The sequence below is a fragment of the Enhydra lutris genome, unplaced genomic scaffold (assembly GCF_002288905.1).
Source record: "Enhydra lutris kenyoni isolate GAN:26980312 unplaced genomic scaffold, ASM228890v2 scaffoldscaffold1, whole genome shotgun sequence".
Classification (NCBI taxonomy): Eukaryota; Metazoa; Chordata; class Mammalia; order Carnivora; family Mustelidae; genus Enhydra; species Enhydra lutris.
In genome coordinates, this window is record NW_019154085.1 from 5,425,848 (window position 1) to 5,440,996 (window position 15,149).

A 15,149-nucleotide genomic window follows, 5' to 3' on the forward strand; every position below is an offset into this window, starting at 1 on the left:
TTCCTTGAAAGCCTCTCCTATGTGGATTTATTTTTTATTAAAAAAAAAACTACTCATGGATGTATTGAAAAATACATCAACACAGATTAGTAGTTACAGTTTATGACTTTATGTAGTTACAGTTTTTGAGTTCAAAATATGTAAAAAATTTAGTAGAAAATTTTCCTTGAAAGCCTCTCCTATGTGGATTTATTTTTTATTAAAAAAAAAACTACTCATGGATGTATTGAAAAATACATCAACACAGATTAGTAGTTACAGTTTATGACTTTATGTAGTTACAGTTTTTGAGTTCAAAATATGTAAAAAATTTAGTAGAAAAAGTATAAGATTGAAAAATATTTTAAAGTATGTTGTCTAAGTGTGTTTCTATATCATATAATGTTATGTAATATTTTATTATATATCCTCATTGTGTTCAACATTGAACACAATGTATTTTTTTAAAGATTCTTATTTATTTATTTGAGGGAGAATGAGAGAGAGAGCATGGGGGGCGGGTGAAAGGGAGAAGCAGGCTTCCCACCAAGCAGGGAGCCCGATGTGGGACTCGATTCTGGGACTCCAGGATCATGACCTGAGTCGAAGGCAGCTGCTTAACCAACTGAGTCACTCAGGTTCCCTGAACATATTTTTATTGCCATTTTATAAGTGATGATTCTAGATCCACAGATCTTCAGTGAATTGTAAAAAGTCACATAATTAGGAACAGATCCAATGCAGTACTGGGAAGATCATCCTGTTTGCCCTTTCCAGATTCAGTCACAATATCCCTTGTTTGAAATATATATTATCTTCTCCCCCTCACTGTGTCAGTCCTTAACTCGTCAATTATAGAATTTGTGATCTACAGATAGAGGGGCAGAAAGGAAAAGTAGTCATAAATGTGCAGATGTTATGACTAAGAATTGCCATAAATTCAGTGAATGCTTAATTTTACAGAAAAGCCTACAAACAGGATAAATGACAATTGCTTTTTAGAATGAATAGAATTTTTTTCCACTTTTCATTATATTTTGCAGTTCAGTCTGTTTCATGCATCCCCTATCTGAAGTAAATTCATCATAATATTTGAAGAATAAAAAAATTGTCTCTGACCTCTAAAAGCTCATAATTCTTGATGGAGGTAAGGGAAGATAGCTCAAATAGGCCCCAAATAGGTCCTTTCTACTGTCTTATTATCTTAAACATTTCTATGTTGTTCCACGCTCATTTCTTATTGTTAGTGTTTCAATAAGGTATCCTAACATTATTTACTTTTTCTTATTATTTGTTAACATAGTAAAACTATTACATTTGTTATTCTGGATCAGGCAAAAATGAAATCCTTTTTAAAAAATCCTTTTAAAAAAGGATCAAACAACATTTCTAGTCCCAGACATAAACCTCAATGGTTATGAGAAGAACAGGTAGATTGATGAGAGACTTAGTCCTTAGAAAATGCACAGGTAAAATAAAGTTGTCTTTCTCCACAGTACCTTCATAAAACTAAAAATGTCTTTCATTGGTGTAAAAGAACATTTTGAATGCCAGCTATTACTCTAAGCTTATCAATGTCATTTTGATCAGTTTAGTGTGAAACTAGAATAAATTTTCAGTCAAGTAAATTTATTACATTATCAAAAGCCAACATATGTGTATGGCTAAGTAAGTTTAATTGGTCACCTGACATATGAAAATGAAATTGCATATAAGATAGAGCTAGTATAAACAATAATGATAAAAATTCTTGTGATAGATATTACAAACTAGTTATAGGGATGTTCAAGACCTAATGCTGAATATTGTCAACTAAAATAGTCAAAATTGCTAACACAGTAATTTTGGTGGTAGTATATTTTCTAACATAGGTAATATTTCTATCATCTCTCTATCATATATCCACCTACCTATCTCTTTTTGTCATATGTCATCTATCATCCATCCATCTACCTATAATCTACATATCTGTCCCAAAAATAAATGAAATTAATGGAAGAAGGATATCTATATATTTTATCAAAAGGAACTCCATATCATAAATTTATTCTTCATTCTTACTGTATTATAGTGCTATAAAACATCAAATTATGCATAGGTAGATAATAGTAAATGGCAGAAATCAGTATTTGACAACCACTACCATCATGAAAACACCTGTACTAGAACAGTATTGGGCTCTTAATTCCTTCCATCAAGGGAAGATGCCACATTAGATATCTCAATAAAAGAATATTATAGAGATTGGGATTATGCTATCAGATTTTGAGCAAGATTCAAGGAAGCAAGGTTCTGCTTTCACTGGATGGCATTAAGAAATAAAGGGTAATTTTATTATTGATTTTTATTTTATTTTTTATTTTTTTGTCTGGAAAGTGATAAGAATTGAGCAAGTCTTAAGTGACACTTTGTAAACCAACAGTAATTTGCTTTAGCTGAGAAAGGAGGTGTTTGAATGTTCCTGTGGTTTGTACAATGCATTGCTTATGTTTGTGCTCATATTTGATTATAAAGTGGTCTTATTTTTGTCTTGCTCCATCATATAAGAGAATAATCTTGTCTAGTGGTGTTTTGTGAAATTGTTTATGTTCAACAGGAAAACATCCTGGTGTAGTTGGAACTTGCAGGAACTTTGCTGCAGGTCAACTTGCAGCAAAAATACTCATAGCTATTTGTTAGCTTCTGACCATGAAAAGCTGCTCTCCTCTTTTTCACAGATTTTTCTCAAATATTAGTAAAGCTAATATCTCACTCTCTTATATCTTGTTAAAAATTTCACACAATGAATGACTCAAATAACTGATATAAAATGTATCAATATACCGATCACTAATATCTCTCCAAAACAGAACTTTTCTGGGAGGATTGTGACAATTCAATATCAGAAAAGTAAAATAAGGTTAAAATATAATGCTAAATCCACCTTGTTTTAAATCACTAAGTTTGTGGTAAGTTATTATGACAGCAATAGGTAAGTAACGCAATGGACTTTGTCCGACATGTGAAATTGATTAACATTCAAGTGTTACAAAGAGGTGTTTGTTTGTTTGTTTGTTTGTTTGTTTGTTTTTAAGGAGGAATAGTATTATACAAATTGTAATGGTCATCTTTTTAAAAATAGGTTATGCATTTTTTTGAGAAAAAAAGGCATATAGTACACAAAACCTAATATAATATATTCAACTTGGGAAAAACTAAATTTATATTAATTGACTGAAGGAAAACAGACAGAAGTGTAATTATTTGATATGGCCTATATCTAATACATTTAAGAGAGTGTGAGGTAAGAAGTTTTGAGATCTCATTTAGGAAACAATAAAATATATTTGAAGCATATCTATTCTGATGTCCTGATTGGGTCAATGTAGCAAACCAAAGTTTATGTCACAATGTTAGTGAGACTTATATATGTATTTTAAGTTGTTAGAGGAAATAGAATTTTGAAAAAAAAAAGTCTCTACTAATTTTAGCATAATTAACTAACTCTGAGTTCAAACATTAAATACATTTGTACATTTAGATATGTACAGTAGAAGAAATCAAGTGACACTTTCGATTCATAATGAATAACTTGGTCAATGTTCCAGAAAAAGCACCAGATTCATTGATAGAAACTCTTTTCATTTTAAGATGAGAAGAAAATCAAAGTTTATGGAGAATAAAGAAGTGCTATGTGGCCAATGATTTTTGATTCACATTTCAAAGAAAATTAGAGGCAAACACAAGAGAATAAGCAAAAGAAAGGATTTATTGTTGCAAAAATCCAGATGGTCTGACAATCTGAAAAATATACACTTGTTTCCAGACACCTCTGCCTTCCTTTCTTTTACATTCATCTGTGTGAAAGGGCTACTTTTTGCTCAGAGAATATGGGAGTTAAGTATTATTCTAACAAAAGTTACTTGACTGATAAAATACAGATTTAATTGAAATAGTTAAATTTTGAAATTTTATCTTTGCTCTATGTTAACACTACCAAAATAAGGTTTTGAAAATGTTATCACTCTATAAAATGTATGTTTATTTCATTTCTCTTTATTTAAAATTAGCATATAATGTATTATTAGTTTCAGGGGTACAGGTCTGTGATTTATCAATCTTACACAATTCACAGCACTCACCATACCCCATACCCTACAAAATGTCAATTGTTGCTCTTTCTAACTAAAGGAATCTGACTAATTACTATCTGAATTAATTTACATTGTAAGCCTTCAAGTGGGTGTAATTATCTCATTCTTCAAATTTGTTTATGGGCAAAGCTAACTTCTCTAAAGCTCATGAAGACCTAGCAATGTCTATGTGGTTTCAATACATTTTTTTTCAGTAATACTTCTGCTAGCACACAAAAATGTTGTACAAGGTGAAGGAATAATCTTGGTATGCCTATTTCTCAAAGATAAAGGGAAGACAGTGCTCAAAAGGGTTATCATTTGAAATTTGTATCAATTATTGTAAGACCTGTGTCATTTATCTTATCCTCATCTATAATGATCAAATGAGATAAAACTGATAATAATGATTATAAAATAATTAAAATTAATTTAATTGTAGCTAAATGATTTTTTCTTAGAAATAAAAAAGGATGAATTTCACTTCAGTAAGATTCAATAAGATTCACACCAGCAAAGTGAATTCTGGGTAAACTGTTTTCTCTGGATTATGTGGGAAATAGATATATCCCATGAGTGGGACTTCAGTCATGATCACTCCAGGCCATGGGCTTATCTTTAGATAGACTGAAAAATACGGGGTCTTTAGTGAAGCTGATCAGTGAAAAGGTAGTTCTTGGTACTTTCTGACCCCATATATACAGTTTTCACTGCATCTAATACAAGTAGTTATTTACTTTTCTGTTCTCTGTCAAGCCCTCTCTTTCTTTCCCCGTGAAAGCTTAATATTTGACAAGGAATTTTTCTATGAGAAAGACTTGGGGTTGAAAAAGTGCTCTGTCACTGCTAACTGTGAAAACTTGGTAAGTGTCTAAGTTTCACTCTGTAGTAAACTGGAGAGAACTTCTGAGCCATTGGCTAGTGAAATAAAAAATAAGAAATATATGTTAAGTGCTTAGCAAAATGTGTGCTCTCCAGTAAGTAATTAATAAAAGAGAAGGGCCACAGTTATTACAACTGTGTCCAGCTGATTCCCTGGTTCACTATCAAGATGATTTGGAATTCTCACATCAATCCTTCTAAGGTGACATTATCCTGAATTTCAATTCATGATCAGTTCTTTGAAAAATTGTTCATGTCATCTGCCTTCTACTCTTTGGCAGTTTCTTGAGTATATGATACCAGAATGATAGAAGAATTGAGATCTTTTCCTCATAAAATGGAAAAAATAGAGCACTTGATGATGTGTTGCATTGGATAATCAATATTATAAGATAAATCCATAAAATTAAAACACTGCAGTTAGTAACTAATGGTAGCCTCCTGATATGGCCTCCCCTCCTTCCTGTAACTCTCTTTATTATTATGTGTCTGGCATGGACAAACCTCTGTCTACCCTATCCCTTTAGGTCCTTATTTCTGGGTTCCAAATATAAAGGGTCCATCAGGATCTACTGCCAACTAATTCCTAGGTTTTAAAACTTATTATAAAATTAGTATATTTCAGGGGCACCTGGGTGGCTCAGTGGGTTAAAGCCTCTGCCTTCAGCTCAGGTCATGATCCCGGGGTCCTGGGATCGAGTCCCACATCTGCTCAGCAGGGAGCCTGCTTCCTCCTCTCTCTCTCTGCCTGCCTCTCTGCCTACTTGTGATCTCTGTCAAATAAATAAATAAAATCTTAAAAAAAAAATTAGTATATTTCAGTTTGTCCTGTTATATCTGTAGGTATTTCTTTCATATAGTTAATATTTTACTGTTTTGTTATGAGTTTTATTGAGATACACATACCATACAATATTTATTTAAAGTGCCCAATTAGGTGAGTTTTAATATATTCACAGAATTGTGTTTCCATTACTAGAATCAATTCTAGAACATTTTTATTATCCCAAAAAGGAATCATGCACCCTTAGTCATCATCTTCCAATTTCCTTATTCCCCCTAGCTCTAGGCTACCACTAATCTGTTTTGTTTCTCTACAGATTTTCCTCTCCTAGGCATTTCATACATAAATGGAATCATTCAGTAGGTGTTCCTTGGCTTCTTTCACTTAGCCAAATATTTTTAAGCTTCATTCATGTTGTAGTATGTGTCAATACTTCATTTCTGGGGCACTTGGGTGGCTCAATTGATTTAAGTGTTTACCTTCAGCTCAGGTCATGATCCCAGGGTCCTGCGATAGACCCCCACATCAGGCTCCCTGCTTGGTGGGGAGCCTGTTTCTCTCTTTCCCTCTGCTTGTCACTCCTCCTGCTTGTGGTCTCTCTCTCTCTCTCATGAATAAACAAAATCTTTTAAAAAATACTTCCCTTCTTTTTATTGGCAAATAATACTGCATTGTATGGTTATACTGTATTTTATTTATCTATTTATTTATCTATTTATCATTTGCCCATTTTTGCATTGTTTTTGTTATGAATAATGCTTCTATCAACATTTGTGTATGAACATTTTTTTGTGCATTTTTATTCCCTTGGGTATGGACTCAGGAGTAGAATCAATGGCAATTATGTTCATATTTTTAAGGAACTGCCAGATGATCTTCCAAGGTAGCTGTACCATTTTATATTACCAGCAACAGTGTATAAAAGTTCTAATTTTTTTACGTTCTTACCAACTCTTTATTAAGTCTCTATCTGATTATAGCTATCCTCATGAGTGTTAAGTGGTGTTTAATTTTTTTTTTTTATTACATTTCCTGCTGGCTAATGATGCTGGGTATCTTTTTAGGTCTTAATCATATATCTTCTTTGGAGGAATGTCTATTTAGATAATTGGGCTATTTGACCACTGTGAGTTGTAATCGTTCGTCATATACTATAGATGCAAGCCCCTTGCCAGATATATGATTTGGAAAAATGTTCCCCAATTTAGTGGATTGTCTTTTTACTTTTTAATGGTGGTCTTTTTAAGCACAGAAGGTGTTAATTTTGATGATACCCAGCTTATTTTGTTTCTTGTCACTCTCTTGTGCTTTGATGTAGTTGTTTACTTTTTAATAAAAAGTCATATGTAATCAGTGTGAAATATTTGGAAATAACAGAAAATTTGAAATAAAAAACACAATTCTTAACCACCATTCAAAAGCAACCATTATTAATATTTTAATATCTTCTTTAGTTTTTCCATTCACTTTACACAGTTGATATTGTTGTATATACCTCTTTTATTGTGCCTGTTTTTTAAATTAATATTATAGTCAAGATATTTTCCAATCCTTATGTCTCTTTTAAGCAATGTCTTTTAAAATATTCAATTGCATTTGTTGATCATAGTTTAATCTAGACATTCCTCCAACGTTGTACTGGGCATTTAGATGTTGTCATTATTTTATTACTTTCATATCTTAAATTATTTCATAAATCAAGATACCCAACAAAGCAGATTAATATATAAAAAAGTTATGAATATGTTTAAATCCTTTGGCATAGATTGGCAAATTGCTTTTCAGTAAAGATATACCAATTACACTCTGATTGGTGATAATTGTGCCCTGTCAGTTCTTTCTCTTTATAGGTATATTTATCTGCTTTAAGACTTTTTTTTAAAGGATTTTATTCATTATTTGACAGAGAGAGACACAGCAAGATAGGGAACACAAGCGGGTGGAGTGGGAGAGGGAGAAGCTGGCTTCCCACCAAGCAGAGAGCCTTATGTGGGCCTGATCCCAGGACTCTAGGATCATGACCTGAGCCAAAGGCTTAATGACTGAGCCACCCAGGTGCCCCCCTGCTTTAAGTCTTAGTAGATGAAAGGGTTTTGTATTTAACATGTGGTTTTAATTTCTCACTTTTTATCTCATAACATCGATTTTTGTAAGAAAAAATATATTATTTCACAAAAGTAAATAAACGTGCTTTTAGAAGTTGAGGTTGGGCTACTTGAAAATCTGTATCTTTTTTCTATATTTTTAATATTAGACTCTACTTATTAATTTCTCAAATGAAGTTTTTTCCTTCATCTGCTAGTTTTTTGTTTTTTATAGCAGTGTACCAGAGTAGGTGTACCTTGACAGAAAGAAAAAAAATACTGTTTTATCTTCTATAATATTTCTAATGTTCTCATTAACACTTTGTACAAAAGAGTAATGGCTTAGTACATTGAATGGAGAAAAATCCAGTGGAATATATCATTATAGTACAATATAAAGTAAGTTGAAGGAGTGATCTGTAGTTCCAAAATATGAAATCTATATAAGGAGACTAAATGACAAAAGGGAAAGGCAAGATGCTCTAGATAACTTGCTACTAAAAGTCACTCCCAGAATTTGCTTCATTTAATTTCTTTATAACCTACTGACAAGAATGATATACTACTTATTATTTTAAAAGATTCCTCAATAAACCAGAAAAACTAAGATATGCTCTTTTGACCCTAGACCCAAAATAATTATAATTATCTACACTATTTAGCTTGAAAAGAATGAGACACTGTTCATGGTCTGTTACTTCTACTATGATATTTGATAAACTGTACATACAAGTCATTGAAGGTTGCTCAACCTTAGAATGCTTCAAATGGGCTTACTTCGTCTTAAATGAATAGACAAGTATATGTGCTACTTTTCTACTACCCACCTTAAAACTACTTACGTATGAATTTTTGAATCATGAACACTTTGAATTATCTGCCATTGATAAAGTTTAAAAAACTCATTTATTTTGGACTTGTAAATATACTTTATTGAATAGAATACTAGAATGGAAAATATATAGATATTTCACATTGTAGATGTTTGCTATCAAATGAAGCTAGGATCATAATTTATAATTAAATGCAATGTGTTCTGTTACTTGTTTTGGCAAGCAATATACAATGGTGGTGAAAACAATAGAAATTTTCCTGTGGTTTCCACAGCACTAATGTCGATGTTAAATATGTGAAAACAGACCATTTTGAAATGTATAAGCATATGCTTACACATGGATTTGCAAAAACTGTATAATATAGAAAGTTATAAAATGGGGCGCCTGGGTGGCTCGGTGGGTTAAAGCCTCTGCCTTCGGCTCAGGTCATGATCCCAGGATCCTGGGGTCGAGCCCCGCATCGGGCTCTCTGCTCGGCAGGGAGCCTGCTTCCTCCTCTCTCTCTGCCTGCCTCTCAGCCTACTTGTGATCTCTGTCTGTCAAATAAATAAATAAATCTTTAAAAAAAAAAAAAAAGAAAGTTCTAAAATAACAGCTTTACCTATTCAACCCACAATTATCTTTAGTTCTGTGGAATCTGTTTCCCTGTTATTATCTATAATTCATCCAGTTCCTCACTGCCAACAAAAACATGAAGGTTAAAAACTGCATCTCCAGATTCTGAGGTTACTATAGGATTTTACACTACATTTATTACATTTCAGTATATCAGATCTTTATTTCATTTCTTTTTTTTTAAGATTTTATTTATTTATTTGACAGACAGAGATCACAAGTAGGCAGAGTCAGGCAGAGAGAGGGAGGGAGAAGTAGGCTCCCCACTGAGCAGAGAGCCCAATGTGGGGCTCGATCCCAGGTTCCTGGGATCATGACCTGAGTCGAAGGCAGAGGCTTTAACCCACTGAGCCACCCAGGCGCCCCCTTTATTTCATTTCTAATTGAGGGAGAACTAATGGTAAATTTTCCATTGTGGACACATTTTATTTTATATTATATTTTAATATGGACAATTTTTTCTCCCAAGATTTTACTTAAATTCAAGTTAGTTAACATATAGTGTAGTATTGGTTTCAGGAGTAGAATTCAGTAATTCATCACTTACATAGGACACCCAGTGCTCATCACAGCAATGCCCTCCTTAATGCCCATCACCCATTTAGCCTGTCTTCCCACTCAGCTCTCCTCCAGCAGCCCTCAGTTTGTTTTCTATAGTTGAGAGTCTCTTATGGTTTGCCTTCCTCTCTGTTTTTATCTTATTTTAGTTTTGTCCCCTTCCTATACGTTCACCTGTTTTATTTCTTAAATTCCACATGTGAGTGAAATCAAATGGTATCGGTCTTTTTCTGACTGACTTATTTTGCTTAGGATCCAACCACATTGTTGCAAATGACAAGATTTCATTCTTTTTGATGGCTGAGTAATATTCGTATAAGAATATTACATATATATAAATGTATATTATAGATATACATATATATCTCACACTTTATCCATTCATCACATTGTTGACACATTTTAATTGATACTAGTAGAAAGAGGTGGTGATGAGTGTGGTATATGCATGTTTTAAATATCAGGTACAAATGAAACAACCATTTGCCTATTATCATATATCTAGGTTCAGGCAATTGTGTCTTATAACATTCTCCAAATGAATAGAATGAAGCAAAAACACTACACATCAGGATATTCAAACCTAAGGACCAAAGTGATCTCCTGTGATCTATTTTCATTTATTAACATATGAACAATGAGTTGGATCATTTCCCAATTCTTAGTTACCAAGTGGGATGTAATTTAATCAATAGGTTGTGGATAGGAAAACTGGTTTTAAGACCAAAGAGAGATTGTGCTTTAACCTCCAGCTGGATGCAATATATGGTCAATGAGGAAGCTCTTGACCATCACTGTGATTAGATATACGTGTAAAATACATAAAATGTGCCTGGCACATAATAAACTCCCATGCATGTTAGTCATTATCCAAATATGAGTTAATTGTGGGTTTGGTGTTTTCACTGAGATAACATTGAGAGTCCCAGATATAATATAAAATTAGAGATAAGCTTATTAATAAAACTGATGATTTTCTTAATAAGAGGCAAGACTAGTGAGAAAAAAGTATTGAGTCACTCAAGAGCTTTTTAACCCCCTGAGCAACCCAGGCACCCCACTCAAGAGCCTTTTAAGACTGAGAATTTGTATATATATATGATCCATTGAACTTTTCAAGGTAAGGTTTTCCAACTAGTAATGCTTTTTGGCAATGAACTTCCAAGTTAATGATCTATGTACCTCTTGCAAGAAAAATGAAATAAAATTTTATGTCCTCATTTTGAGACTGGGTGGAGATTGGGAAGGCAGAAAATTTAATATGTGACATTTGCAATATTTTGCTAAAGCAGAATTACAATGGTAGAGAATACTATGCCCGAAACAAAAATTTATAGTAGTTAAGGTAAACATATATGTCTGACAGTTGACTCATAGATGAGTCAGTAGTCTTTAGGTACAGCAAGAATTTTAGATCAACCAAAACTTATATTTTTATGCCATTAGAAAATAATATGACAAATGGCATTAAAAAATCAATGAAATTACAAAATATTTTAAAATGGAAGAAAATATCTTTCTTTTTAAGTTTCTTAAACTCAAAAATATATTAAAAATTCTACATACTCTGGGGAAAAACAAAAACTAATGTGTTCATTTGAACTGAAGATTTAAGATGGCTATTTTATGTAGTTAAATCAAAATAAATCGATAAACAATTATTTTTATACAACCTCATCCTCCTTTGAATACTACTATTAATCTTGAATTAATTTTCTCATACAATTGTTATAACAAGTAACAACATTATTGGTTTTTATATCCCAAATCCTATTTTAAGAAAAATATAAAGGGCAAGGAGGAATATATTCTCTACAAATCAATATTAAAGAAACAGATTAAAGCTATATTTCATTTATACAACCAAGTAACAAGATTGACTATTCCCTGTTAGAGTACAAACAAATCTTCTATAAAGGGTAACATAAAAATAGTAAATTTTGCTTTTACTCATTCTTGCATCTATAACTCCTTTTATAATATGTTTAATCATTAGCTTTCATTACCAAAAATTGCTTATGTGTACTTTGAAGTCTAAATCCAAGGAGACTGTTATCCTACAAAGGTTTCTGGTCAATACATGCATTTTCCTAAGACTTCACTACTGCATAATATTCATCCTTCTGTCAGCCCCTAACTATACACTAGATCCCAGGTTCTCTAAACTAATTTCTTTTATGACTTTATCTTGCCTTATTTCACCTGTTAGTTTTCTGTTGCTACATCTCAGCTATAAGCTACAAGTCCTTATTTTCAGTCCGGTGAGAAAATGACAGGTCATCCCACTAGCAGGCCTTACTGTAAGTTCAATTTGCATCTGTTCCAAATGAACCTTATGTTCTTCATTCTAGTGTGACATTAAGCCTTACCTGAGACCACAGGCACCATCTACCCAGTACATCTCTTGGTAGTTTCCTATTTCTGTAGAAATACTTAGGGAACTTACTTTTAAAAAATAGAGGGTTTTTGTTGTTTTGTTTTGTTTTTCCTTTTGGCTAGAATTTTATTTCTTGCTTCTGATAATTTGCTATTTCCCATTCACTGGCACTCATTTTCATCATAATTGAGCTTAATATTAAGGTTAAAAAGATAATAATCTATTCTTACTCCACCAAAGCATGGGGCAGAGTTTTGTTAAGTAGAAATGAAATATGTGTGAAAAGAAAAACAGTGTGTACCATGAGGGAGAATGTTTCAAGTGAGCCAAGATTATTGAGCTAAACATTTATAATGCCTTTAACTTGGTCACTACAAGCTACCTCTTCTAGCATGGAAACCCATTTATGTACTTGACATTGAACCACAGTTTGGAAAGTCCCGTAAAATATGAATCTGAACAAAGGAAATTAATCTTGAGCTCCCCCTAGACAGTGGGCCATGTAACTATCTCATATTGTTGGTGACATAATTGTTGAAGAAATAATTCTAGGTGACTGGATGTTATTTACCTCTCTTCCGTATGTCTACTCTTCGATTATATAGGAACTATTTTACATAGTTTAAAATATTTGTGTTTCATACTGTTTTCATGAAGAGGGTTTAATATTTGTAGACATCCAGAAATAAAATTTGACCTACTTTATATTCCTTCTACTTAAATAAATTATTTGATAAATATTTTTGCTCAGAAGTTTGAATTTCCTTTATGCTTTATTTTTCTTGTTTACTTAAGTATCAACAGACATCATTTAAGTTTATTTGTATCAAATTAATAATCAATACTTACCAATGTGATCTCATTAAATCCACTTTTTTTAAAACAACACATATTACTGATTTCAAAAAATTTAGGTATTTCCCTGAGTTCTCAATAATCACCTTATGTTTCACATACTCTTTTGAGATTGGAGCCCCTGTGTAATTTGTCTTCCTAGAAAGAGCATGGCAAATGAGAAATGAGGCAAGACAGTAATTAAGACAGACTTTCATTTTGCTATCATTGGCGGTTAAATGTGACAATTACATGAATATTTCATAACAAGAGCCATTCCCTGGCGACAAAACTGACATTTGTAAACAGTTTAAAGATAGTGAGTAGAGATTTCATGACTGGATGACTGATAAAATAGCAGTAAAACTTATCCTAATGATACCCTTGTGCCCTCAATGTTATCCACAGCGGCACTACTCCTGATTCTGATTGAAAAAGGCCAGTGACGTTCACATGATACACTGAGTACGCTATAGTCTACAGAACTTCTGTGTTTGTTCTTAGTATCTTGTAATTGTCTAAGAATGAAAGTCAACTCAACTACTATATATAGTTTCTAATATTCAGAGAATAATAGGATTTCCTTACTTTTAGTTTTCATTTCCTTACCCATGTTTGGTTTTCTTCTCTTATGCCACTGCATACTAGCATGATTTAATCAAAACTCAGAAATCGTAATGAAAAAGAAGAATATTACATAGGAAAAGTAAAAAGCTTCAAACCTAATTTGCCTGGGCCAGGGGATGGTGGGAAGGAGGAAGACAGAAATTGAAGGAGGGCAGAATTTGTAATCAAGAGTAGTGGATAAGGAAAATGTGGTCCATATACACTATGGAGTATGATGCCTCCATCAGAAAGGATGAATACCCAACTTTTGTAGCAACATGGACGGGACTGGAAGAGATTATGCTGAGTGAAAAAAGTCAAGCAGAGAGAGTCAATTATCATAGGGTTTCACTTATTTGTGGAGCATAACAAATAGCATGGAGGACATGGGGAGATGGAGGGGAGAAGGGAGTTGAGGGAAATTGGAAGGGGAGGTGAACCATGAGAGACTATGGACTCTGAAAAACAATCTGAGGGTTTTGAAGGGGTGGGGGGTGGAAGGTTGGGGGATCCAGGTGGTGGGTATTGGAGAGGGCACGGATTGCATGGAGCACTGGGTGTGGTGCAAAAACAGGGAATACTGTTATGCTGAAAAAAAAAATAAAATTAAAAAAAAATTGAAAAAAAAAAGAGAAGTGAGGAGGGGAACAAAAGCTCTGGAGAATTTACCATAGGAGGTAGAGTTACTTGAAGGGACTTCTTAAATTATTAAATTGAAATGAGTTAGCATATCAGTTCATTCAGTGTATTAAGAACCTGCTCTGTGTCAGGTACTGTTTAGGTAGGTGTTAGGATATAGCACTGGTTAAACAGACGAACTCTGCCTTGGTGGGGCCTATAATGCAGTGTGTGAAGATAGCCAATCAACAAAGTCAGAAACATAGTTAGAGTATTTTCAGATAGTTATAGAGACTCTATAGAATCATAAATTTTGTTACAATAAGGAAATGATGGTCTCTGAGGAAGAGATAGAGAACATGTTCCACATAAAACCACACTGTGGGAGCCAGTCCCCTTGAGAGAGAGAGAGAAAGAGAGAGAGAGTGTGTGTGTGTGTGTGTGTGTGTGTGTGTGTGAGCATTGCATGAAGATCATGATAATATGTGAGCCCCCACTTCAGTTCTTCCTAGGGTAGATTGAAGCATTAGAGGATGTGGTCCTGTCAGAAGCTCCATACCTGACTCTGTTTTGTTTTGTTTTGTTTTGTTTTAAAGATTTGATTTATTAGAGGTCACAAGTAGGCAGAGAGGCAGGCAGAGGGGGGTGGGAAGCAGGCTCCCCGCTGAGCAGAGAGCCCGATGCCGGGCTCAATCCCAGGACCCTGAGATCATGACCTGAGCCGAAGGCAGAGGCTTAACCCACTGAGCCACCAGGTGCCCTCCTGACTTTGTTTTGATACCACTGACTATAGCTTTGAGACAAGGAAACAGCAATCTTGCTAGGAATACCATTTTCTCTGTGTCCAGCCTCCCTACACACACA